Source organism: Geotrypetes seraphini, chromosome 13 (genome assembly GCF_902459505.1).
Source record: "Geotrypetes seraphini chromosome 13, aGeoSer1.1, whole genome shotgun sequence".
NCBI classification, from domain to species: domain Eukaryota; kingdom Metazoa; phylum Chordata; class Amphibia; order Gymnophiona; family Dermophiidae; genus Geotrypetes; species Geotrypetes seraphini.
In genome coordinates this window covers 32564323-32589369 of record NC_047096.1, presented here as the reverse complement: position 1 = coordinate 32589369, position 25047 = coordinate 32564323, and positions in this window count along the sequence as shown.

Genomic DNA, 25047 nt, shown 5'->3' with positions numbered 1-25047 from the left:
GGGTAGAGGAAACGCTAATGCTGCTGCACAGGGAACTGGTGTGGGGGGAGAGAAATGGAGGGGAAGGGAATGCTGCTTTGGACAGACAGACAGACAGAGACAGAAAGAAAGGGAGACAGAAAGAAAAGAAGAAAGGCATGGGGGCAGGGAGATACACAGAAAGACAGACAGACAAAGGGGGCCAGGGACAGAGACAGAAAGAAAGACAGCGGGAGTCGCATCAGGGGGGAGTGCGGGATGTGGCAGAGGGAACTTTTCAAATGGGTGCAACTGGGCGGCTGTTGGGAACCTCTGATCAGGGGCAGAGCAAGGTAAGTGTATCATACGGATAAGAAGGAGGAGGGGGGAGAAAAAGGAAGGAATGCCTACTGCTGGACAGGGGGAGAAGGAAAGAGGTGCTGCTGGACAGGGGGGAGGTAAAACAAAGGGAGAAGGGCTGCTGCTGCATAAGGAGAGCAGTGAAGGGGTAGTGGTGGACACAGGGGAGGTAAAAGGAAGGGAGAATGGACAGGGGGAGCAGGCAAGGGGTGGTGATGGGCAGCCAAGGAAAAAGAAAGACAGAAAGAAAGAAAGCGGCTAAGGAGAGAGAGAGAAAGAAATAAAGACAGACACACACACCTATATTCTAGCACCCGTTAATGTAACGGGCTATAAGACTAGTTATATAATAATATCTTCATTGCAATATAATAGGGCAGATCTAAATATAATTATTAAACAAATGGAGCCTCAAAGTTCTACAGAAGAATCTCCCTTTTACTACTTAGTATCTAAAGACTCAAAATACTATCATTGGCTCTGTTTAGCAAAGCCAGGAAAAAATAGCACAGTGAAAAACTCCATGTTGTGAAGAGAAGACTGAGCTCCAAAAACCTGGCACACTTTAAGTAACACCTTATGAGGTCCTGTTCTATGACAAAGAAATTACACTCCAACTCCTAATTTTATATAATCAAAAGAACCTATTAAACCAGTGGTTCCCAACCCTGTCCTGGAGGACCACCAGGCCAATTGGGTTTTCAGGATATCCCTAATGAATATGCATGGAACAGATCCATTATATGCAGATCTCTCTCATGCATATTCATTAGGGCTAGCCTGAAAACCCGATTGGCCTGGTGGTCCTCCAGGACAGGGTTGGGAACCACTGTACTAGACCCTCCCCCCTTCCTCCCCCCCAAGGACTACAGTTTCCCAAACTTGTTCAGCATAAATTTGTTATCAGATATCAAATACTTAAAAATAAACAGCATTTACTCATAGGGGCTAGATGCTCGTGATGTTTAAACATGAACTGTCCTGTTGGAACAGTAATTTTGTGCTGCATTGCTGTTTTGTATGACAGGAATTCTCAATGCAGTCCTTGGGACACACCGAACCAGTTAGATTTTCAGGATATCCCACAATTAATAGACACCAAAATGATTTGCATATTAAAGAGGTAGTGTATGAAAATCAATCTCTTGCATATTTATTGTAGAAATCCAGAAAATCTGTCTGTCTGGCTAGGGTGCACCTCAAGGGTTGGGCTGAGAACCACTATTGTATGATTGAATTATAATCTGTTTACATTATGTGTTATGCTGCCACTTGCTGATCTATTCAGGAAACTGCAACAGCTTTATAATCTTTACTATGACTGGAGCAAGTGACTTGGAGAATTATGGGAATTTTTTCCATTTTGTGGGCCAGACTCTGAAGGCCCTGCAGCTCAGCCTCACTTGTCTGCATTTCCAGAATCTTTAGAAGGTATCGCTTTACACCCAGAAATTCAGATGTGGTCCAGTAACTCCACAGACACACTTTGACGACTCAGTTAGCTTGCTGGATGATGACAGGGAATCAAGAATAACAGTCTTTGTCCTGAAGTTGTCAGTGCTATTACATTTTTTTTTCAGTTCTTGTTATTTGTTTAATAAAGTTATTGAAGTTATGAAGTGTCTATCTTATATACGAAACTGAATTTGAGTTTGTAAAATACCATTACATGTAAGATATAATAACCATTGTCAGTCCAGGTTATAAAAAGGGTGGTAGAGTGGCCCATTGATTTCTATCTGCACCCATAGCAGGAAAATAAGTAAGGCGTTAACAGCAATTGGGAAGATTATTAGTTTAGCATAGGTCAGGGGACCACATCAGAGTGCAACCCAGTTGGAATTTCTTTTTTTTATTATTATTATTATCATTTCAAATACAGTAGCATTTATTAGGAAACAAAATTCAATTTAGAATACAAATCAAAAAAGTAAAATTTAACAGAGATTCTGTATCAAAATTTCAAACAACTGAATTTCCTATAAGCCCCCTATAAATAAAGAGGAAATCTTAAGAAAAAGAGGCATTATTCATAACAGGAAAAGAAACAACAACTTAAAACAAAATTAGGTACCTAGACTGGAGTCCTTTTATTCTATTTCTTCAGATTCAAAAAGACCTAAGCATTTACAAGGAAAACGTAAAAAGAAATGTGCCCCCAGGGATAATACCTGAGGACGAAGCAGTGAAAATTGCCTCCTTTTCTCCTGGATATCTACACAGACATCAGGAAACATCTCAGTTGAGATTTCAAAATTTCCACAATAAATACACATGAGATCTGTTTGCATGCACTGTCCGCTTTGTATGCAAATAGGTCTCATGCATATTCAATATGAAATCCTGAAAAAACAAGTGGGTTGTGGCCATTGAGGATCGAGGTTGGAGGATTAGAAGTTAGGAGTCAAATTGTCTTAACTGAAGTTATAACTAGAACAATTGCATATCCCTTTGGAATTGTGTGTTCCAGAATATTTGCATTGGATACCAGATTTTACCATCTGTAGGTGTCAGGCATCACTGGCAGAGCCTGGAGTACTTTGGCTTACTGAGGGTGGGAGATGGAATTGGTATTTTGGATGCAGAACTTATCAGTCTGTTCTTTTGGGCTTTAATCATCTGCTTTAGAGACTACAGCATTGGCCAGTTGTTATCATTTGACAGAACACAAAATTAAGGTGCCCTTTTACTAAGCTGCGCTGGTAAATGGGCTTCCCCATATGCTAAACCCCTTTCAAGCACAGCTGTAAGTTAGGATTTTTTTCTATTTGTTGAACTTCTAGCCCTGTGCAAATGGTGGCATTAGCACATGACCATTTACAAAAATGAATGCAGGAGTATTTACACCTCCCATGTGATTGACATGCTAACCAGTTATTCCATCGGTAATGTCAGCGAGCTAGTTGAATAGTGCTCCCATGATCATTCTCCTCCACCCCTGACATGCCCCCTCATCAAAAAAAATTTAAAATAAATATTCACACTTAACATGTACAAATGGCAAAACTAATGTAGAAAACCTTAGCCTGTCCTGTGTTAGGCCATTCATAAGAACATAAGAATTGCCATCAAACCTAGTATCCTGTTTCAAATATTGGCCAACCCAGGTCTCAAGTACCTGGCAGAAACCCAAAGAGCAGTAACATTCCAGGCTGTAATAATGTGATGTAATAATGCCTCATTCCACCAATGCCTAAGAGTCAAACTCATCAGTGATGTCACAATGACTTGATTGTCCTATACTTGGCTCACATAAGAACATAAGAATTGATGTACTGGGACAGACCGAAGGTCCATCAAGCCTAGTATTCTGTTTCCAACAGTGGCTAACCAAGGTCCCAAGTACCTAGCTAGATCCGAAGTAGTAAAACAGATACCAGACAGAAACCCAAAGAGTAACAACATTTCTGAGCTTGAGCTGAGATTGTGATGTCACAATGCCTCATTCCACCAATGCCTAAGAGCCAAACTCATCAGTGATGTCACAATGACTTGATTGTCCTATACTTGGCTCACATAAGAACATAAGAATTGATGTACTGGGACAGACCAAAGGTCCATCAAGCCTAGTATCCTGTTTCCAACAGTGGCTAACCGAGGTCCCAAGTACCTAGCTAGATCTGAAGTAGTAAAACAGATACCAGACAGAAACCCAAAGAGTAACAACATTTCAGAGCTGAGATTGTGATGTCGCAATGCCTCATTCCACCAATGCCTAAGAGCCAAACTCATCAGTGGCTTGATTGTCTTATACTTGGCTCACATAAGAACATAAGAGGTGTCATACTGAGACAGATTGAAGGTCCATCAAGCCCAGTATGCTGTTCCCAACGGTGCCAACCCAGGTCCCAAATACCTAGCTAGATCCTAAGTAGTAAAACAGATTTTATGCTGCTTATTTTAGGAATAAGCAGTGGATTTCCCCAAGCCATCTCAATAATGGCCTATGGAATTTTTTAAACCCCTCTAAGTTAACTGATTTCACCATTAAGGACCCTTCTTACAAAACCACGGTAGTGATTCCCATGCAAAAAATGTTACGCAGCACATTCTATTCCTATGGGCTTTGTTGCAGTTCCCATGCCAGGAATGGCTACCACGACTCTGTAAAAGGGGCCATAAGTGCCAGATTCTGTAAACAGTGCTTAAGCTGCTCAGTGCGGTTGTCAATCAACCACTAGGCGTCCTTTATAGAATACTACCTAGCAGTACCTAGGCATGCTTAGGCATTGATAGGCGTTCTAGAGGTAGGCGCCAATCTTTTAGGCCAGGTTTTACTTGGTCTAATTTACTGGCGGCTAACTCAGACACCTAGTGACACCTAAGTCAATCATGCCTATTCTGTACCCCTAACCATACCTACTTTTCAGATAGGCGTCATTAGGTGTTGGAAGGCGACTTGACTTAGGTATTGCTAGATGTCCCTTGAGATATATTTTATGTGGATTATCAAATTGTATAATTTAAAAAAAAAATAAAGCCAGCATCTTGAACATTACCATCTCCAAAGAGTTTTCGTTTTCGCTGGATTATTTTTACCATCATAAAACATTTTCCGAGATGGTCTGTATTTAAGGGCTCCTTTTATGAAGCCACGTTAGCGGCTTTATCATGCATACATTTTTAGTACGTGCTAGCCGAAAAACTACCGCCTGTTCAAGAGGAGGCTGGCAAATTAGTGCGCGCTATTACGTGCGTTAAACCGCTAATGTGGTTTCGTAAAAGGAGCCCTAAATGTTTACACCTCTCAATTTGGTTCTAATTGGTTTTTTGGGGGAGTGTGTTATTTTAAACAGTATGTAAGAGTGTTTATTATGAGATACATTAAGATGTGAAGCGTTAGTATTTTATTGTTAAGGTTTTGTTGGTTTAAATTATGTTTCCGTGTTTTTCTGTAACATAGAAACATAACATAGAAACATAGAAATAGACGGCAGACAAGGGCCAAGGCCCATCCAGTCTGCCCACCCTAATGTCCCTCCCCTACCTTCGCCCTGTGAATAGATCCCTCCCCTACCTTCGCCCTTTGAATAGATCCCATGTGACGATCCCATTTGGCCTTAAAATCAGGCACGCTGCTGGCCTCGATCACATGCAGTGGAAGACTATTCCAGCGATCAACCACCCTTTCTGTGAAAAAGAATTTCCTGGTGTCAGCTCGGAAATTCCTGCATATCCACATACATTTGTGGATATGCAGGATATAAATCTTTTAAATAAATAACCCTTCCTTTACAAAGCCGCGCTAGCGTTTTTAGTGCCGGCTGCCGCAGTAACAGCTTGGACGTTTAGGGTAAATAAAATAAATACTTACTCCTGTAGTTTTAACTTATGGGTCCTTTTACTAAGTGCGCTAGTGCGTCTTAGTGCACGCTAAATGCTAACGTGTGCTAACGCGTCCATTATATCCCATGGGCGCATTAGCACGCGTTAGCATTTAGCGCATGCTAATTTTTAGCTCGCGCTAAGACAAACTAGCTCACCTTTGTAAAAGGACCCCTTAATCCTGTATGGTTCATAATATTTTCCTACTGAGCCACTCACTGTAAACTTCTTCACAGTAACACCGCTTCATGGGCTAAAGGAAAGAGAGAACCAAGAGGCTGGGGGAGCAGATGCTGGGGCGGGGGCGCAAAGAGCCATGAAGCGGGGGAAGTGGATTTTGAGGCTGGGGCCCAAGAGACAGGGGAATGGGTGTTTTTAAATTTATCTTATTTTTCCTGTTTTATCTGTCATAGAGTTGAATTTCTCTGCCGTCACCTCTCATTTTCTGACATGGCTTGGAAATATTCCACAGAGTGTCAGCTCTGATCTTGAAACCTTCCTGCTGCTTTATTTTTCTCCCGTTACCACATCCCCTCTTATCTTTCATCCTTTCTGGCTGCAATAACAGCTTAAATTTCATATCTTGCATCTTCAATCTGCATTAATATGTCCCTGGCTATGGGTCAGTGGAAATATTAACCGCTTTTCTGTCTTGCTCACGTATTGGTTTTCAGGTAAAATTCCCCTTTTCTAACTTTTTATTTTATTTTGGTTCTACAGAGTTTTGCACGTCCCATCAAACCCTGTTTTCTTAACCCCCCTATTCCTCCATTTCTGCCAGAGGCGTTAACTCTTATTTTTCCTCTTTCTCCATCACCTTCTAGCACATGTTCTCTGATATTTTATAGAGTTTATCCCCTTTGACACTGAAGAGAAAACGTCTGAGCCCTGTGTCCTTGTCTTTCATGTTTTCCTGACAGCAGCCAGCACCAAGCTCAATAAAAGCTATCACTGAGCTCTATAAAACTGGTGCTACTGCTTGTTTTTTGTTTTCATTTGAAGGACAGGTCAACATCTGACTGGCTACAAGGTAATATCTGATGGTGAGAACTGAAAAAATCCAGAGGTACCCTACTCAGCCATTAGATAAGACTAGGCAGTTACTTAGGCCAGCAGCTGAAGTCAAAGCAAAGCAATAGCTCCAGCCAGCCTCAAAACTGCGAGAACCATCAGTGTTTACTTTAACCTGCTTGACGTCTTGGTGGACACACGCCATGATAAACACCGAAGAGAACGGGCCTGTATAGATAACTAACCTATGAAGGGTGATCAAACAAATTTATAAAACAGCTCAGAGATACGAAACTCTGAAGGGAAGGTTATGAGACCTCCCTTGGAGAAAGAGTTTATCTTCCAGTCATAGTCCTTTTATGAAAAATCTTTGATCACTTCCTTCAAAGGTGTATATATAAAGATTCATCTCTAAAAACTTCAAAAAAAATGTCCAAACAAGGCACTGCCTTTAAAATTGCAAACGTCACTGCACCTGTGGCAAATTTAAAATTTTTTTACTTAGCTTGTAGGCAGGATTGAGGGGGTCCCAACGCGGCCCCGTTTCGATCCCTGCTTCAGGGGACCCGATTATAGATACTCTAAACAGGTTCCTGTAACAAATTCATGCTGGAAAAAGTTTCTGTCGTGACATACAGCTGAAGATTCGCTGCTGAAACGTGGTAACTTCTAAGTCTTCAAACCGCCACCGACGTCTTGGTGGGGCAGATTAGGTGCACTTCTGAGCAGAGCATACTAAATGCCGAGCGGCCCCTAGGAGTCAAATGGTTGGCTATGCCTTTAGCATGCACCGCTTGGCAGCAGACATTTGTCAAAGGACCCATTAGATCTCTAATTAGAAAATGAATGGGGGGGAGTCATAGGGCTGAAAGTTTGCCTAGGGCACCCAATACCCTTGCTTCAGGTCTGGCCCAACCATCAGGATGAATCACGTGAGATTCTGCCCACGACGCAGCCACACTTCTCGTCGAGTGTGCTGCGAGCGAAATTGATGGCTGCAGAAATGGCTCTTCTAATCCATCGAGTGATCGAGGACTTGGACGCCAGCCCACCACGATGAGGCGCAGCAGTGAGAAGCTCCCCCCCCAAAATGATCAGACAGCCCAGAACTCAATTCATCCTTTCCAAATAAAGGAGCAAGATCCTCCGGACATCTAATTTGGGAATGATCTGATCTTTGCGCTCCAAACCTGTCGTATGAGATGCAGGCAATCTAACCTCCTGATTGACTCGGAAAGCCGAGACCACTGTCAATAAGAAGGAAGATACAGTACGGAGGAAAACACCTCTGTTCTCTGCATGAAAGAGCAGAAACTCCAAAATACACCATGCTGAGACAATGGTGACCAGAAAAACCATCGTGAACATAAGAACATAAGAATTGGTCCATCGTGCCAAGCAGTCCGCTCATGCGGTGGCTTTTTTGTCAAAGACCAGTGCCCTAACTGAGACTAGCCTTACCTGTGTACGTTCTGGTTCAGCAGGAACTTGTCTAACTTTGTCTCGAATCCCTGGAGGGTGTTTTCCCCTATGACAGACTCCAGAAGAGCGTTCCAGTTTTCTACCACTCTTTGGGTGAAGAAAAACTTCCTTACGTTCGTACGGAATCTATCCCCTTTCAGCCCTCTCGTTCTCCCTACCTTGAATGTTTTGATCATGTCACCTCTCAATCTCCTCTGTTTGAGAGAGAAGAGGCCCAGTTTCTGTAATCTTTCACTGTATGGCAACACCTCCAGCCCCTTAACCATCTTAATCGCTCTTCTCTGGACCCTTTCGAGTAGTACCGTGTCCTTCTTCATGTACGGCGACCAGTGCTGGATGCAGTACTCCAGGTGAAGGCGCACCATGGCCCAGTACAGCGGTATGATAACCTTCTCCGATCTATTCGTGATCCCCTTCTTTATCATTTATCTGTTTGCCCTTTTCGTCGCTGCCGCACATTGCATGGATGGCTTCATCGACTTGCCGATCAGAACTCCCAAGTCTCTTTCCTGGGAGGTCTCTCCAAGTACCGCCCCGGACATCCTGTATTCGTGCATGAGATTTTTGTTACTGACATTCATCACTTTACACTTATCCACGTTGAACCTCATCTGCCATGTTGATGCCCATTCCTCGAGCCTGATTATGTCACATTGCAGATCTTCGCAATCCCCCTGTGTCTTCACTACTCTGAATAACTTCGTATCATCCACAAATTTAATCACCTCACTAGTCATACCAATGTCCAGATCGTAAGGACCAGACATCCTATAGTGGTTCAAAGGAAGCCTTATCAAGGCCAGGTAAAATGGTGTAAAGAGTCCACGAAGGGAAAGGAAGATGTAAGGGAGGACACAGATGTAGGGTTGCCAGGAACTCACAAACTCCTAAGAGCAAGATTTAGTTGGCTTGTCTATGCTCCTGATGTGAAACCCTAAATGTTTTCCTGCCCTTACCCTTAACCCCCTCCCAATTGTAGCTATCATATTTAGCACATGCTGCATTAGATATCTAATCTAGTATTTCTGAGTCATGCTATGCTAAACAGGGTCAAGGCAACTTACAATATAAGGAATTACAGAATGTATATGCAGTGGTTTAGCGAGGGTGAGCGACTCCCGAGGCTGTGATGCCCCTCCCCCCCATTACTGCTCGCATGCCCCACTTCCCCACATGCCCCACTTCGGCACATGCAGCCACCAACTTGCTGCCCGCATCTGCTTTGGCACTCTCTCTGATGCCACTTCCTAGGCGCCGACACCAGAAGTGACGTCAGAGAAAGCGCTGAAGCTGACGCGGGAAGCAAGTAGGTGGCTGCTCGTGCCAAAGTTTAAAAGGTTCATGCTTTTGTAAAAGGAGGAAGGGGGGGGTGTCATTACAATGTAAGTTGTAAACACTTCCAGAGGCATAGAAAACAGAAGGCCAATATCACTAGGGGAGAGTGTGGTGCAGTGGTTAAAGCTACAGCCTCCACAACCTGAGGTTGTGGAGGCTCAAACCCATGCTGCTCCTTGTGACCATGGGCAAGTCACTTAATCCCTCCCCATTGCCCCAGGTACATTAGATTGTGAGCCCGCCGGGACAGACAGGGAAAACTGCTTTGAGTACCTGAATAAATGCATGTAAACCGTTCTGAGCTCCCCTGGGAGAACAGTATAGAAAATTGAATAAAATAAATAAATATCAGCAGTATGTGAAAAATATTGGATTTTTAAAGACTGAAGTAGTTTCCAAAGACCACTATGATAAACATTAAATAAACAGTATGATAAACACTAAATTCCACCCCTTTTAGTGTTCTTTTTGCCAAACAACTTAAACCTATTTATATTTTTAAAAGCCATAGAACCAGGTCCTTACATTTCTGGAGACTCCAATGTCCCCCAACATTTGTGAGGGACTAAATCAAATGTAGCTGATTGATTTAACTGCACATGGAAAACCTGTGGCCCCTTATCCAGGATCAATTTCACTTAGGCGGGCTTTTACAAAGGTGCACTTCTGAGCAAAGCACTCTAAATGCCGAGCGGCCCCTAGGAGTCGAATGGTTGGCTATGCCTTTAGCACGCACCGCTTGGCAGCAGACATTTGTCAAAGGACCCATTAGATCTCTAATTAAGAACATAAGAACATAAGAAGTTGCCTCCACTTGGTCAGACCAGGGGTCCATCGCGCCCAGCAGTCCGCTCCCGCGGCGGCCCATCAGGTCCATGACCTGTAAGTGATCCTTTGTCTAAAACCTTTCAATCCCCATTATTCTTCTATCTATACCCTTCCATAATCCTATCTCTACCTCTATTAAAAAATGAATGATATAAAGCCCCAAGCTTAAATGGCTGTGTGTGTGTTTGATAGGTCGAGTGGTGCTTAGAAGGTGACTGCTGTGAAGAACTAAGGCCAGTACTGGTCAAACTTGCATGGCCCGTGTCTCATACATGGCAATTTAATTTAGAATGGACTGGAGAGGCCTTTGAAGAAAACGTCTGTAATTTGGAATTGAGGACAGTGCCAGGCAGACTTTTACAGTCTGTGTCTTGCTAATGACTAGATGGTTTGGATAGGTTCAGTGGCATAATGAGGGAGGTTGGCACCTGGGGCGATGGTGCCTGGAATCCTGTACCATCCGCCCCCCCCCCACCCACTCTTCCCTGCCACTTGGGCATTTCCCACACTCTTCCAACGCTTAAGCACCCCCTCCCCCCACCCCCAGCATACCTCTTTATATGTAAAACTGTTTATAGGTCAAAAGCAAAATCAAAACTACAATGACAACAAAGTAGCATAGACCAAATTTTCAAAAACCAAAGAAACCACCAGCATACCTCTTTAAATGTTCGCCGGCATGAGCAGCATCTTTCACCTACTGCTCGTGCTGGCCTTATCTCCCTTCTGATGTCATATCCTGGTCCCATGACCAGGAAGTGATGTCAGAAGGAAGCCAAAGGCTGGTGTGAGCAGCAAGTGGAAAATGCTGCACGCAACAGCAAACATTTAAAGAAGTACACGGGGGGGGGGGTGTGGAGAGGAAGAGAGCCGCTTGCGCCCCCCTCAAAGACGGCACCTGGGACGATCTGACTCCCGTTCCCTCCTTACTGGAGATTGAGAGGGGACATGATCGAAACATTCAAGGTACTGAAGGAGATAGACTTAGTAGATAAGGACAGGTTGTTCACCCTCTCCAAGGTAGGGAGAACAAGAGGGCACTCTCTAAAGTTGAAAGGGGATAGGTTCCGTACAAACGTAAGGAAGTTCTTCTTCACCCAGAGAGTGGTAGAAAGCTGGAACGCTCTTCCAGAGGCTGTTATAGGGGAAAACACCCTCCAAGGATTCAAGACAAAGTTAGACAAGTTTCTGCTAAACAAGAACGTGCGCTGGCAGGGCTAGTCTCATTAGGGTGCTGGTGTTAGACCAGAGGGCCGCCGCGTGAGCGGACTGCTGGGCACGATGGACCACCGGTCTGACTCAGCAGCGGCAATTCTTATGTTCTTATGTAAAGGAGTGTCTCTGGTATTTACAGTAGGTGCTAGCTGTGACTGGTGTAAATGCTCACACCTAAATTGTAGGCGTGTATTTCATCTGTTATGCAAGTGGAGTGGAGGTGTGGCCTAGTGGTTAGAAATGCTGCTTCAGTACCAGATGTTGTGAGTTCAATCTCAGCCTGCTCCTTGTGACTCTGAGGAAATCACTTAATCCCCAAATACCACAGTTAGATTATGAGTCTGCCAGGACAGATAGAGAAAATACTTAAGAGTACCTGATTACTATCCAATGTATTTGTAAACCACTTTGGGTGAATATCTTCATGAAAAGGCAGTTAATAAATCTCAATAAATAGAATTTTATAAAGGAAAGTAGGCACCTATTGGTTGATTGGAAAATCTGGCAACCCTAGTTGTGACGGACCCTGTTTATGGAGTGTTCAAATGTGTTCTATAATCACAGTTGCACTTATAATTATAATTATATGTCGTGAAAGTCTCAGACCCAAAACCCGTGACTGGTGTTATCACCAAAATGGGGTTCATTTAGGGGACCATCATAGATTTTCACTGTCCCCACAGCCATCCAACTAAAAATTATTATATAAATACCGAAATAAACAAACAAAATGAACTAAACTTATCTGTGAATAGGATGGTCTGATATCGGTAATGAGGTAATTTTTAATTTTTGATACATTTGGTTTGTTTTTCCTTTATACTTGTTCTCATAGAGTCCTTCCCTGAAGAAGGAAGTTATTCGAAACTCGAGTCGGAGGGACAAGCATATAACATGAAGGAATTACAACGATTGTTTTTAACACATCACAAGCACTAGAATTATTCAATCACCGTTGAGGCTCATTACCGATATCAGACCATCCTATTCACAGATAAGTTTAGTTCATTTTGTTTGTTTATTTCGGTATTTATATAATAATTTTTAGTTGGATGGCTGTGGGGACAGTGAAAATCTATGATGGTCCCCTAAATGAACCCCATTTTGGTGATAACACCAGTCACGGGTTTTGGGTCTGAGACTTTCACGACATATAATTATAATTATAAGTGCAACTGTGATTATAGAAGGTATTGTCTAAACACATTATCACAGGATATTTTATATATTTCTCTCCATATTATAAGTGTTCAAATGTGTTACATCTTGAGTTGGTTCCTTTGACAATAAAATGATTCGTCAGACAGGGCCTGGCCAGAATGCAAAATGAGACTGAGCAATTCATCTCTGGATTGTTGTCTGCTCCTAAGCCTTTTACACAAGATTAGACTTGCGAGAAAGCGGGGAAACACTTTTAAAGATTAATATTTAAAATCAATTTTTCAGTGTTTCAGGGAAGGCAGGACATTTTTCATTATGAAGTGCCCCAGAGTTGAAAGGAAGCCATTTATTCTGACAACTTTATTAGCAGTCCCTTTGCTTTGTGAGCTCACACTGATAACGTGATGAAAGCGCAATAATAATAATTTTAGAAAAACAGGATTTTATGCACATTCGAGCAGAGGAAGCTGAATGGTGATGTCCTTTTGGTTACTTGAAACAGGTCCAGGGTGATCGAGTAGCACCATCAGTTAGTTCTGGGTAATAAAACGCAGGCTGAGCCAGTTCTGCATCTTTCCCAGTTTATCTGGGTTTTGTCCGACGCGGTGGAACCAAACCAGGACGGATCCAGTGTGTTCACAATCTCAGACTGATAGATGCAAAGCCGGGGGTTGATATTCACCCTCCAGGGATTCAAGACAAAGTTGGACAAGTTCCTGCTAAACTGGAACGTACGCAGGTGGGTTCATAGTCTAAAGCGCGCGAGGACAAAGGCACGCCGACAACCGAGCGCGGACAACCGAGCGCAGGACTTCATCGTGCCGAAGAAAAACCTTATTTTAAAGGGCTCCGACGGGGGGTGTTGGTGGGGAACCCCCCCTCCCACTTTACTTAATAGAGATCGCGCTGGCGTTGTGGGGGGTTTGGGGGGTTGTAACCCCCCTCATTATACTGGAAACTTAACTTTTTCCCTGTCTTTTAGGGAAAAAGTTAAGTTTTCAGTATAATGTAGAGGATTATACTCCCCACACCCCCCCAACATGGCAGCGTGAGGCAGTGCGATCCCTATTAATAGAGTGAGGGGGTTCCCCCCACCCCCCGTCAGAGCCCTTTAAAATACGGGTTTTCTTCGGCGCGATTAAGCCCTGCGCTCAGTTGTCCGCGCTCGGTTGTCGGCGCACCTTTGTCCCCGCGCGCTTTTGACCCGTCACCACGCAGGTGAGGCTGGACTCATTTAGAGCACTGGTCTTTGACCTAAGGGCCACCGCAGTTTACATTAGATTGAATAGAATCTTAAGTACTCTTAAGCTGTGCTCCCTCTAAGCGGGCGGGTGTTGTGAGCAAACTTTTTTCGCTGTGAGCTAAAAATATCGGGCGCCAGCAAGTTATGAGCCAACTCGCCCGATTCTCCTCTCGCCGCCCTGCCATCTGCCGTACGCCGTGCGCTGTGACGAGAAACTTGTGCGCTGCGATGTAATATTTTGTGCGCCAGCGCACGCCAGCGCAGCTTAGCGGGAACACTGCAAAGTATTTTCCCTATCTGTTCCAGCAGACTTACAATCTAACTGGTGAGTTAAGTGACTTGCCCAGAGTCACAAGGAGCAGGTTAGGATCAAATGTGCAACCTCAGGGTGTAAATTGCTCACATTTACCTTTGATTTTATATTTACGGCATATTAAATAAAGTGAACTTGAACTTGGTTCGTTTGAAGGCCAGACCCTCTCTGCTTTTTCTTTTGGACTCCTTTGGATTTGTGCAGAGTGGGCTTTTCTCTGTTATTTGGTTCACAGGAAAGAAGGCACCAGGAAAAATTTGCACTCATTACTATTCTATTCAAAGTGCTCTAGGCTAACCACCCTCTTTTACTAAGCTGCACAACCGATTAGCGCACGCTAAACGCTAACGCGTCCATAGACTAACATGCACGAGTTAGCGTTTAGCGCGCGCTAAATCGATTAACGTGCGTTAATCGGTTATCGCACCTTAGTAGAAGAGGGGGTAAGTGTTCTATATAGAAAGGTGCTTAGATACACAGTTCTATAAAAAAAAAAAAAATAGGCACCAGCAACAGTGTGCAGATTTGCAAAGCAAGCGCAGCCGGATGCGGTTAATGAGCATGCTTAAAAGTTATGCGCATTGTTATAGCATGGACCCAATTAGGCATTTAGGCCTAATTGAGTGCGCCTAAAAGTTTTGTGATGCGCAGGTGCTTAGCGCAATTCTATAAAAGGTACGTGCAACTTGTAGGATCACACTAAGCGCCATTCCTGCCAGCGCCAATTGTTTTGGCCCAATATATATAGTAGAATCAGGCCCTAAGATTATAGAATGCGGTGTAGATATGCACAGGATGCACTTTTATTAAAACAACTGCCCGGCCCTAAAAATTAGATTCTAAGCCCTTCGGGGACAGAGGAATACAGAATCTGAATGTAGCTCACTATCAGCCACCCCTGAAAAGGGGTGAGTTAAACCCAAATAAATAAAAGGGATCAATGAGTTTACTTAATATAGTCTCACAGTAATGAAAATATATATATTAGCCCCCAAAGGTCCTCTGTATTGAAAATTGAATGGCAGTATGACATTTTCTCCAGCCCTATTTAATACAGAAGAACAGTTGGAAAACATTTTAAAAGCAGCAGTGAAAGGTGACCTGCTGTGCATTATGAGTATTTTAATACTTTTTTCCTATTTTATTGCAAAACGGGAAGAAATCTATCAAGGCAGAATGAATTTGGGTACTCCCAGAGTGGCATTTTGATAGTCATCTGAGAATCTGTCTTGAGATACAGGGTCTGGCAGGGGAAGAGGTACAGTTGGATGCTATAGCTTGTGCAGTTGATGAAAATGTTCTTCTCCATTGATGTTTACCATCAATATTTATTTATTAATTTCGATTTCTATCCCGTTCTCCCAGAAGCTCAGAATGGGTTACAAGTAGATACTCACAATCATTTGAAAACAGACTAGTCATGACAACAAATAGGTTACAGTAGACAATAACAGAGCTTATTCTAGAGCAGCGGTCTCAAACACGCGGCCCACGGGCCGCATGTGGCTCTCCAGGTTTTATTTGCGGCCCGCAGTCTGAAGGCATCATTCTCTTACTTTTGGAGCAGCGGCCGGCTCGTTCGTTCAAAGCCGCGGGTTGGCGGCTCCTTACGCTATCCACTCCTGCATTGGAAGCCTCTCTGATGTCACAACATCAGAGAGGCTTCAGACGCAGGCACGGATCTCGCAAGGAGCCGCCACTTGCGGCTTTGAACGAACGAGCCAGCCAGCCACGCTGCTGCTCCAGTGGCGTACCAAGGGGGGGGGGGGGGTCCACTGTTCTCCCTAGAGTGCGGCTCGCGGCTCGTCTAGAGAAGTGGTGCCCAACCTGCTTCCCTTCCCTTCTCACTGCTGCCATCGGGGATCAGGCCGGCACCATGTTCTTTGATCTCCCTGCTTCTCTTCTTACTGCCTTAATTATTAGCAGCGAGTCGAATCAACTCCAGGGGCTTAAAAGAGGTAAAAAGCAAGGGTGCCTTGATAAGCAAGAAGTTATTTTCCTGATAATGTCAGCTTCCACTTATGTAGCCACTGACTGCTTTGCAGAGACTCCCCCTATCTTTAAAAGCCGTGAAAGCAACGTCCGTTCTGAGAACGAGGGAGGTAGGTGCGACAATAAAATATTAGCAGCCCTCTAAATAGAATTATGGTCTGACAAATCGCGTATTAGGCTTTGGCGAAACACAAGGGTACGCCACTATTCATTTGTTTCCTGTAGCCTGTTTGCCAAAGTGAATCAGACGCTGTTTTTCTTGAGTTTCTCCACTCTGCCACTCTGAGCTTTAAGCTTCTTTACTGGCAGGGGCGCTTCTGCTGCCGCACGCCTTCTGCCAGCGATGGTAACGCTTAGAAAGATAGGCGAGAGAAAACGGTCTTAATCCCTGCTGAAAGAAAACTCGTTTCGCTGGAGACATCACGTGGCCCTGTCCTTGCCTAACAGAGAATCGAGTGCTGGTTTCCTTTTGAATTATTATTTTTTTCTTCTTTTTCTGCAGGCTTGAGTTTTATGGCTGATTGAGATGGAACTTGGAGAAAATCCTGGAGGAGTTCCAAATCCTTTACTACAAAATAATACAAAGAACATTAAAAAAAAATACCACATGCATTCCCGCATCCAGGTGTGTGTCTGTATAAAGTAATTTACGTTTTTAATATGTGAAGCAGGACTTTCAATCTTTAATCTGGATGTAATAAACTACTATTCTCCACCCCTCATCCCCCCCTGATATTTAAACACTGTGGTCAGCATTAAATTTAAATACCAGCCAAGGCATTTAAATTTATTCCTGAATATTCAGCACTAGTTGATGTCCATGGCGTAGCCATAGGTGGGCCCAGGTCCTATCTCTTTGGGCTCAGGCCCACCCAGGCCCACAAGTTTCAAGTTTATTAGGATTTTATATACCGCCTATCAAGGTTATCTAAGCGGTTTTTACAATCAGGTACTCAAGCATTTTCCCTCTCTGTCCCGGGGGGCTCACAATCTATCTAACGTACCTGGGGCTATGGAGGATTAAGTGACTTGCCTAGGGTCACAAGGAGCAGTGCGGGGTTTGAACCCACAACCCCAGGGTGCTGAGGCTGTAGATCCAACCACTGCGCCACACACTCCTCCTTTACGTATGAGGCTGGTGGGAATCCCAAGCCCTGACAGCTGAAAACTCCCAATATCTTTCCCTCCCGTGTACCTTTTAAATAGCAGATCTTTGCTAGCAATGAACAGGGACTGATACACACTGCTCACAGCAGCCCCACAGCCTTCCCTCTGATGCAATTCCTGTTTTCACACAGGTGGAATACAAGTACAAGATTGATTTTAAGTTCAATTAGGTTTGAGAGGATTAGTTCATTGTTGCAAGATCTTCATTGGCTTCTGGTGGAAAAAAAAAAAAAAAAGAGCATTATTTAAAATGGCATGTTTAATTCACAAGGCCAAAGAAAAAAAACTGCAGGATCACAAGGTGTTTCATCACCACATTCTCACAACATTATAAAATATGTTTCACCACTATCACATATTGGATCATTAAATCACATACTTTCGCTGTCACCACTCACACTTCCTTCATTAACACATACATATATGTTTAATACATCCCTTTATTTACACTAGGACCCCTGAGGAAGGAGTGTTTCTTCGAAACATGAACCGTGTCGGGTCCCGGTTCATCAACCCTCTTGGATACAAATTGTTTTATGCTTATATTTATGCTTGTTTATTAAAGGACTTGACGTCTTGTACATCACTCCTGCAGTTTTTTTTCTTTGTTCGTTGTTCGATATACCACTGCAGTTCAGTTGGATTTTTTTTGCTTGTGTTTAATTCACAAGGCCATGCACGATTATAGTTCATTTGGATCAATTCATATTGAATATTTTTAGTTCTATTATTAACACTTGCAAACCACAATGTTACAGGTTAAATTTCCCTTTAGTGGTGAATGTTCTGCGTTTTCGCCTCTTTGAGCTTTCTTTTATCTATTTAGGACCTAAGATTTGGAACGATCTGCCTTTTCTTTTGAGGCAGGCTAGCTCTTATTTTCAGTTTTGCAAGGAACTGAAAATTTCATATTATAAATGGAATATAGTAAATAACTGTGATGTTTATGATTGCAATTATCCAGACTGGGGGATATTGACCTGTTTATTATCAGCAAAGAATCCTGGCTGATATTGCGGACTATTGGAAACAGAATAGATAAACACAGATCTAAATGCAGATAGATATGAAAAGGGAGAAGTGCAAAGTGGCAACTCCCCCTTCCACTGTAATCCCTATTTATAAAATAATGGGTCAGTATTGAATCAGGGATGGCATTTAACCCCACCCCCACCCCTTTTACAAAGCTGCGTTAGGTTTTTTTTTTTATCACTGGCCATGGCGGTATTAATTCTTTTTTAGTTCAAAGATTTTATTGATTTTAATATAATATACAATAAGTACAAAAAGAGAAATGTTAACGAGGCAAGATACAGACAAGTTGTACAAAGGAAAAAGAATCATACAATAATATCCATGGTGATATTAGTTCTGACGCTCATTTAATTCCTATGAGCGTTGGAGCTAATACCATTGCAGCCAACAATAAAATAGCCTAATGCAGCTTCGTAAAAGAGAGGAGGCAGGGGATAAATAAGCATTGACCACCACTTGATAATTTAGACCTGGTTAGCTAATTTATCCCTCCCCCCTCTTTTACAAAACCGTGGAAGCGGTTTTTAGTGCAGACCGGCTTGCTGAATGCTCTGCACGGCTCCTGACACTCATAGGAACTCTGAGTGTTGAGAGCAGCGCAGAGGCATTCAGCGCACCAGCCAGCGCCCAAAAATGCTTTCGTGGTTTTGTAAAAAGGGGAGTTAGCTAATTTAGACCTGAATAATGCCCGTATAGCTCCTGGCTCCACCAAGACTTCCCCTCAAATTGTCCTGGCCCTGACTGGGTAGTGCTACGGTGGTCAGAGAGGATATTGTAGACCCTCTAGTGGTGGACTGGAGAATATTACTAAATATTAATATAGAGCGATAGACATGTCTCGGTTTCTATTAGAATTCTCAAATAGCTCCATACAACCAAGGGATTCAACAAGAAAATTTATAGAAAATTAATTAAGGAGAAATAAACACTTGGGCCCTCTTTTACTAAGGCGGGCTAAACAATTAGTGCGTGCTAATCGATTTAGTGTGCATTAAACGCTAACACGTGCATGTTAGTCTATGGATGCATTAGCTTTTAGTGCACGCTAATTCAATTAGTGCGTGCTAATCGGTTGGGCGCACCTTAGAAAAAGAGGGGGTTGGTATGTTTCTTTAAATAGGTATCATTCTAGGTACCCCCTCCTTCTAATTTTTGTAAATTGTTTTGTACTGCCTTTGTTAAATATGTTATTATATTTCATATGTGAACCATTCTGATATAGCGCTCAAAGGGCAGTGTAGCAAATTTTCTGAAATAAAATAAATATCCAATCTGCTTACCTGTTAAACCCTGAGTCTATATGACCAGCCTGCTACATCAATACAGTCTTGAAACTGTAGTACAGTTAGGGGGCAGTAAGGAAAGCTTTTTCTACGGTTAAAGCAATATTTTTAGTCATGAAAATCAGTGCTTTGATTATTATATTATGCTAAGCCATTTCCATGCCTTGTTGTATTCAAAAACAAAACAAAACCCAACAACACAAACATTATCAACAAAGCCAGAAGATGTAAATCTATGGATAATTTCTGAGAGGAGCAATAATTAAAAGTAAAATTACTCAGAAAAGCATGCTGTCAGTCTGTTTACAGTGTTATTAAAGATAAACCGAATATCAAATAGAAATAAATAAATAGTTTAAAAAAATATATATATCATATATATAATATGCTCATGACCCTGCTCATCTGGAGTACTGTGTGCAGTTCTGGAGGCCACATTACAGTAAAGATGTGCGCAGAATTGAATCGGTTCAGCGGACGGCCACCAGGATGATCTCGGGGCTCAAGGGTCTCTCGAACGAAGAGAGACTGAACAAATTGCAGCTCTACACTCTCAAGGAACGTAGGGAGAGGGGAGACATGATCGAAACATTTAAGTACCTCACGGGACGTGTCGAAGTGGAAGATGATATTTTCTTTCTCAAGGGGCTCTCGGCCACAAGAGGGCACCCGCTCAAACTCAGGGGCGGAAAATTTCATGGCCACACCAGAAAGTATTTCTTCACAGAGAGAGTGGTTGATCATTGGAACAAGCTTCCAGTGCAGGTGATCGAGGCAGACAGCGTGCCAGACTTTAAGAATAAATGGGATACCCATGTGGGATCCCTACGAGGGTCAAGATAAGGAAATTGGGTCATTAGGGCATAGACAGGGGTTGGGTAAGCAGAGTGGGCAGACTTGATGGGCTGTAGCCCTTTTCTGCCATCATGTTTCTATGTTTCTATAATCAGAAAGTTCTATGACATCACAATGCAGGTGTAAAGAGTCTTAGCCTATAGGAAGAGGAGATGCAAATGTTAAGAGCCTTAGCCAATAGGGAGAGGAGGAGAGAGTGGCTGCTGCAGACACCAGAAAGTATTTCTTCACAGAGAGAGTGGTTGATCATTGGAACAAGCTTCCAGTGCAGGTGATCGAGGCAGACAGAATGCCAGACTTTAAGAATAAATGGGATACCCATGTGGGATCCCTACGAGGGTCAAGATAAGGAAATTGGGTCATTAGGGCATAGACAGGGGGTGGGTAAGCAGAGTGGGCAGACTTGATGGGCTGTAGCCCTTTTCTGCCGTCATCTTCTATGTTTCTATGACCCTGAAACGATAAATCGAAATAACTATTGTGAAGAGTAATGAAAATTTCCACTGAAAGGAACATTCAGAGCCTTATTAATAAACATGAAATATGCTGCTGAGTCCCAGTGTAGCTGGGCTATGTGGAAGACATTTTTTTGTTTTGGAGTTTTTGAATCTGGGAGAGGCATCCATTTCTGTGTGGCTGTTCTTGTCTCACCTTCACAAGGCTGCTGTGACAGAAACACCATGCAGGTACCATTGCCTTTACCCTGACAGCAGCTCCTAAGCATTTACCTTCTACAACCGCTGTCGTCTGGTAATTTATTCATACGCCGAACGGTGGAATACTCCATCTAGTCTGTAGGAGCAATTCAGATAAAATCAGTCCACATCAGCTTTACGTCTCAGAGTGGTAATTTACCACCGTGAAGTCTCAAAACAGATGATTAATTGCCTTGCATTAGTACCGCATCCTCCGGTGAAATTAACACTTTGGCTGTGGATTAAAATATTTCATCTCTTTTCTTTGGAAGAAGGAAAACAGTTGCACCCTTTTTATCAATTAATCAAGCCTGCCATTAATCAGGGTAACACGCCATAATTGTCATTACAGTTAGGAAACAATTAACATTCACCTCAGGGTAAAGCGTGGAGAGGGAAGTAATTAAGGTAATAGAACAGCAGCACCACAAAGGCACCAGTGTGACTTGGGATTGCAAGTTCTAACATATTAGCGTTGTAGATGATGTCAGAAGAAGACCAGAAGAACTAGTGGACATGCAATGAAGCTACTAAGTAGTAGATTTAAAACAAACCAGAGAAATTATTTTTTCACTCATTGTCCCTCTGGAATTTGTTGCTGGAGAATGTAGTGCAAGTAGTTAGCTTAGCAGGGTTTAAAAAGGGTTTTGATAATTTCCTAAAACAAAATTCCATAAGTCATTATTAATATGGTTTGGGGAAATCCACTGCTTATTTCTAGGATCAGCAGCATGAAATCTGATTTATTCCTTGAGATCTTGCCAGGTACTTGTGACCTGGACTGGCCACTGTTGGAAAAAGAATACTGGGCTTGATGAACCTTCGGTCTGTCATAAGAACATAAGAAAAGAATTGCCGCTGCTGGGTCAGACCAGTGGTCCATCGTGCCCAGCAGTCCACTCACATGGCAGCCCTCAGGTCAAAGACCAGCGCCCTAACTGAGACTAGCCTTACCTGCGGACGTTCTGGTTCAGCAGGAACTTGTCTAACTTTGGCTTGAATCTCTGGAGGGTGTTTTCCCCTATGACAGACTCCGGAAGAGCGTTCCAGTTTTCTACCACTCTCTGGGTGAAGAAGAACTTCCTTACGTTCATACGGAATCTATCCCCTTTCAATTTTAGAGAGTGCCCTCTCGTTCTCCCTACCTTGGAGAGGCTGAACAACCTGTCCTTATCTACTAAGTCTATTCCCTTCAGTACCTTGAATGCTTCGATCATGTCCCCTCTCAATCTCCTCTGTTCGAGGGAGAAGAGGCCCAGTTTCTCTAATCTTTCACTGTATGGCAACTCCTCCAGCTCCTTAACCATCTTAGTCGCTCATCTCTGGACCCTTTCGAGTAGTACCGTGTCCTTCATCATGTACGGCGACCAGTGCTGTACGCAGTACTCCAGGTGAGGGTGCATCATGGCCCAGTACAGCGGCATGATAACCTTCTCCGATCTGTTCGTGATCCCCTTCTTTATCATTCCTAGCATTCTGTTTACCCTTTTCGCCGCTGCCGCATATTGCGCGGACGGCTTCATCGACTTATCGATCAGAACTCCCAAGTCTCTTTCCTGGGAGGTCTCTCCAAGTACCGCTCCGGACATCCTTTATTCATGCATGAAATTTTTGTTACTGACATGCATCACTTTACAATTATCCACGTTGAACCTCATCTGCCATGTTGATGCCCATTCCTCGAGCCTGATTATGTCACGTTGCAGATCTTCGCAATCCCCCTGTGTCTTCACTACTCTGAATAACTTTTTATCATCCGTAAATGTAATCACCTCACTCATCGTACCAATGTCCAGATCGTTTATAAAGATGTTGAAGAGCACAGGTCCAAGCATCGAGCCCTGCGGCACTCCACTGGTGATGCTCTTCCAGTCCGAGCATTGTCCATTTAACCCCACTCTCTGATTCCTATGTTCCAGCCAGTTTTTAATCCACATGAGTATTTCACCCTCGATTCCATGGCTCGTAATTTTCCAAAGTAGTCATTCATGTGGAACCTTGTCAAATGCCTTCTGAAAATCCAGATATACAATGTCGACCGAGTTGCCCTTGTCTATCTGTCTGTTTACTCCCTCAAAGAAGTGTAGCAAGTTCGTCAACCATGATCTGCCTTTGCTAAAACCATGCTGACTGGTCCTCATCAGCCCGTGTCCATCAAGGTGATCAATGATCTAATCTAATCTAATCTAAACCTTAAGTTTATATACCGCATCATCTCCATGAGAATGGAGCTCGACACGGTTTACAAGAACTTAAAATAGTGGGTAGAGAAGAAGAAAAAGAATTACATGAACTTATGTGTAGTGACTCTACCATCTTTCCTAGTACTGAGGTCAGATTCACCGGTATGTAGTTCCCCGGATCTCCCTTCGAACCTTTCTTGAAGATCGGCGTAACATTCGCCACCTTCCAGTCTTCCAGAATCTTTCCCGATTTGATCGACAGATTGGCTATTAGCTGAAGCAGTTCAGCTATGGTCCCTTTCAGTTCTTTGATAACCCTCGGATGGATGCCATCCGGTCCCGGGGATTTATCGCTCTTAAGCCTATCATTCTGCCTACACACCTCCTCTAGGCTGACCGTCAATCCTGTTAACTTTCCGTCTTCGTTTCCAGCATATAGCCTGATGGGTTCCGGTACATCTTCTTCGGTAAATACAGATGCAAAAAAATGTGTTCAGTTTGTCGGCAATTGCTTTGTCCTCCTTTAGCGCTCCCTTTGTTCCATGGTCATTCAATGGTCCCACTGACGTCCACTGACATCCGGATTTACCCAGACATGTTCTCTTTTCAGAGGACTGTCTGGACATCCAGATGGCTTTTCAAAACCTGGCACTTTGTCTGGGTTTTGAAAAGCTGCTAAGATCCGGGCCAAGTCTGGCATGCATCTGCAAATGTGCGTATGCGATGCGGTGATATCACACGTATGAGCGCAACATCACATCGCATCTGTGCATGCAGAGATGAAGTTTGCATAGGGCTAGGTTGGGAAACGGAATGGGGCGGGGCTGAAGTAGAATGGGGCGGACCTAGGGTAGAACAGGGCAGGCCCAAGGGCAGAACAGGGCGGGGCCACGTGTCCTCTTTTACTAGATGCAAAATCTGGTAACCCTACATATAGCAACTCTTATGTTCTAAGCTAATCCATCTTTCCAGTGTTTCCTGTACACACTATCAAGCACATAGCATAGAGCGGTGGTCTCTAACATGTGAGCCCCAAAGTCCTCCTTTGCAGCCCTCAAACAGTTGGCTGAAATGGCACTGGTAGACTTTCATTTCTTATCCAAGATGTATGTTGAAATCTTCTTCCAGTGTACTGCTACCTCATGGGTAACTAAACATGAAGGAACCCTTGTTTATTTTACACTCAATCTATAACTGCAACATTAAAAAAAATTATCTGTCACCAGCAACAGCACAATTGTGCCTACATAGGTCAATTCACATCAAAAGTAGGCACCAGAAATGTAGGCCTTGAAAACACTATTGAAAGTATCCAGTTCAAAGTATCAAACGGAGACGGATTATCATCTGGATACTTTTGGCAGTTCACATGCCTGAAACTTCCTCAAATTGTTGCAATCCATTTAGTTCCCATGTTTGAGACATACAAGATTTCGGACCCCTGAAGAAGAAGTGTTTTTGAAACACAGACCATGTTGGTTCCAGGTTTCTTATCCAAGTGAACCATTCTTTGGGCTACAACATTCTATTGACTTCAATAAAGTTCTCAGACGCAAAGAAAGTGGAATGAAACAAATATTAACTTTGTCAATTCAATTGCACTGAT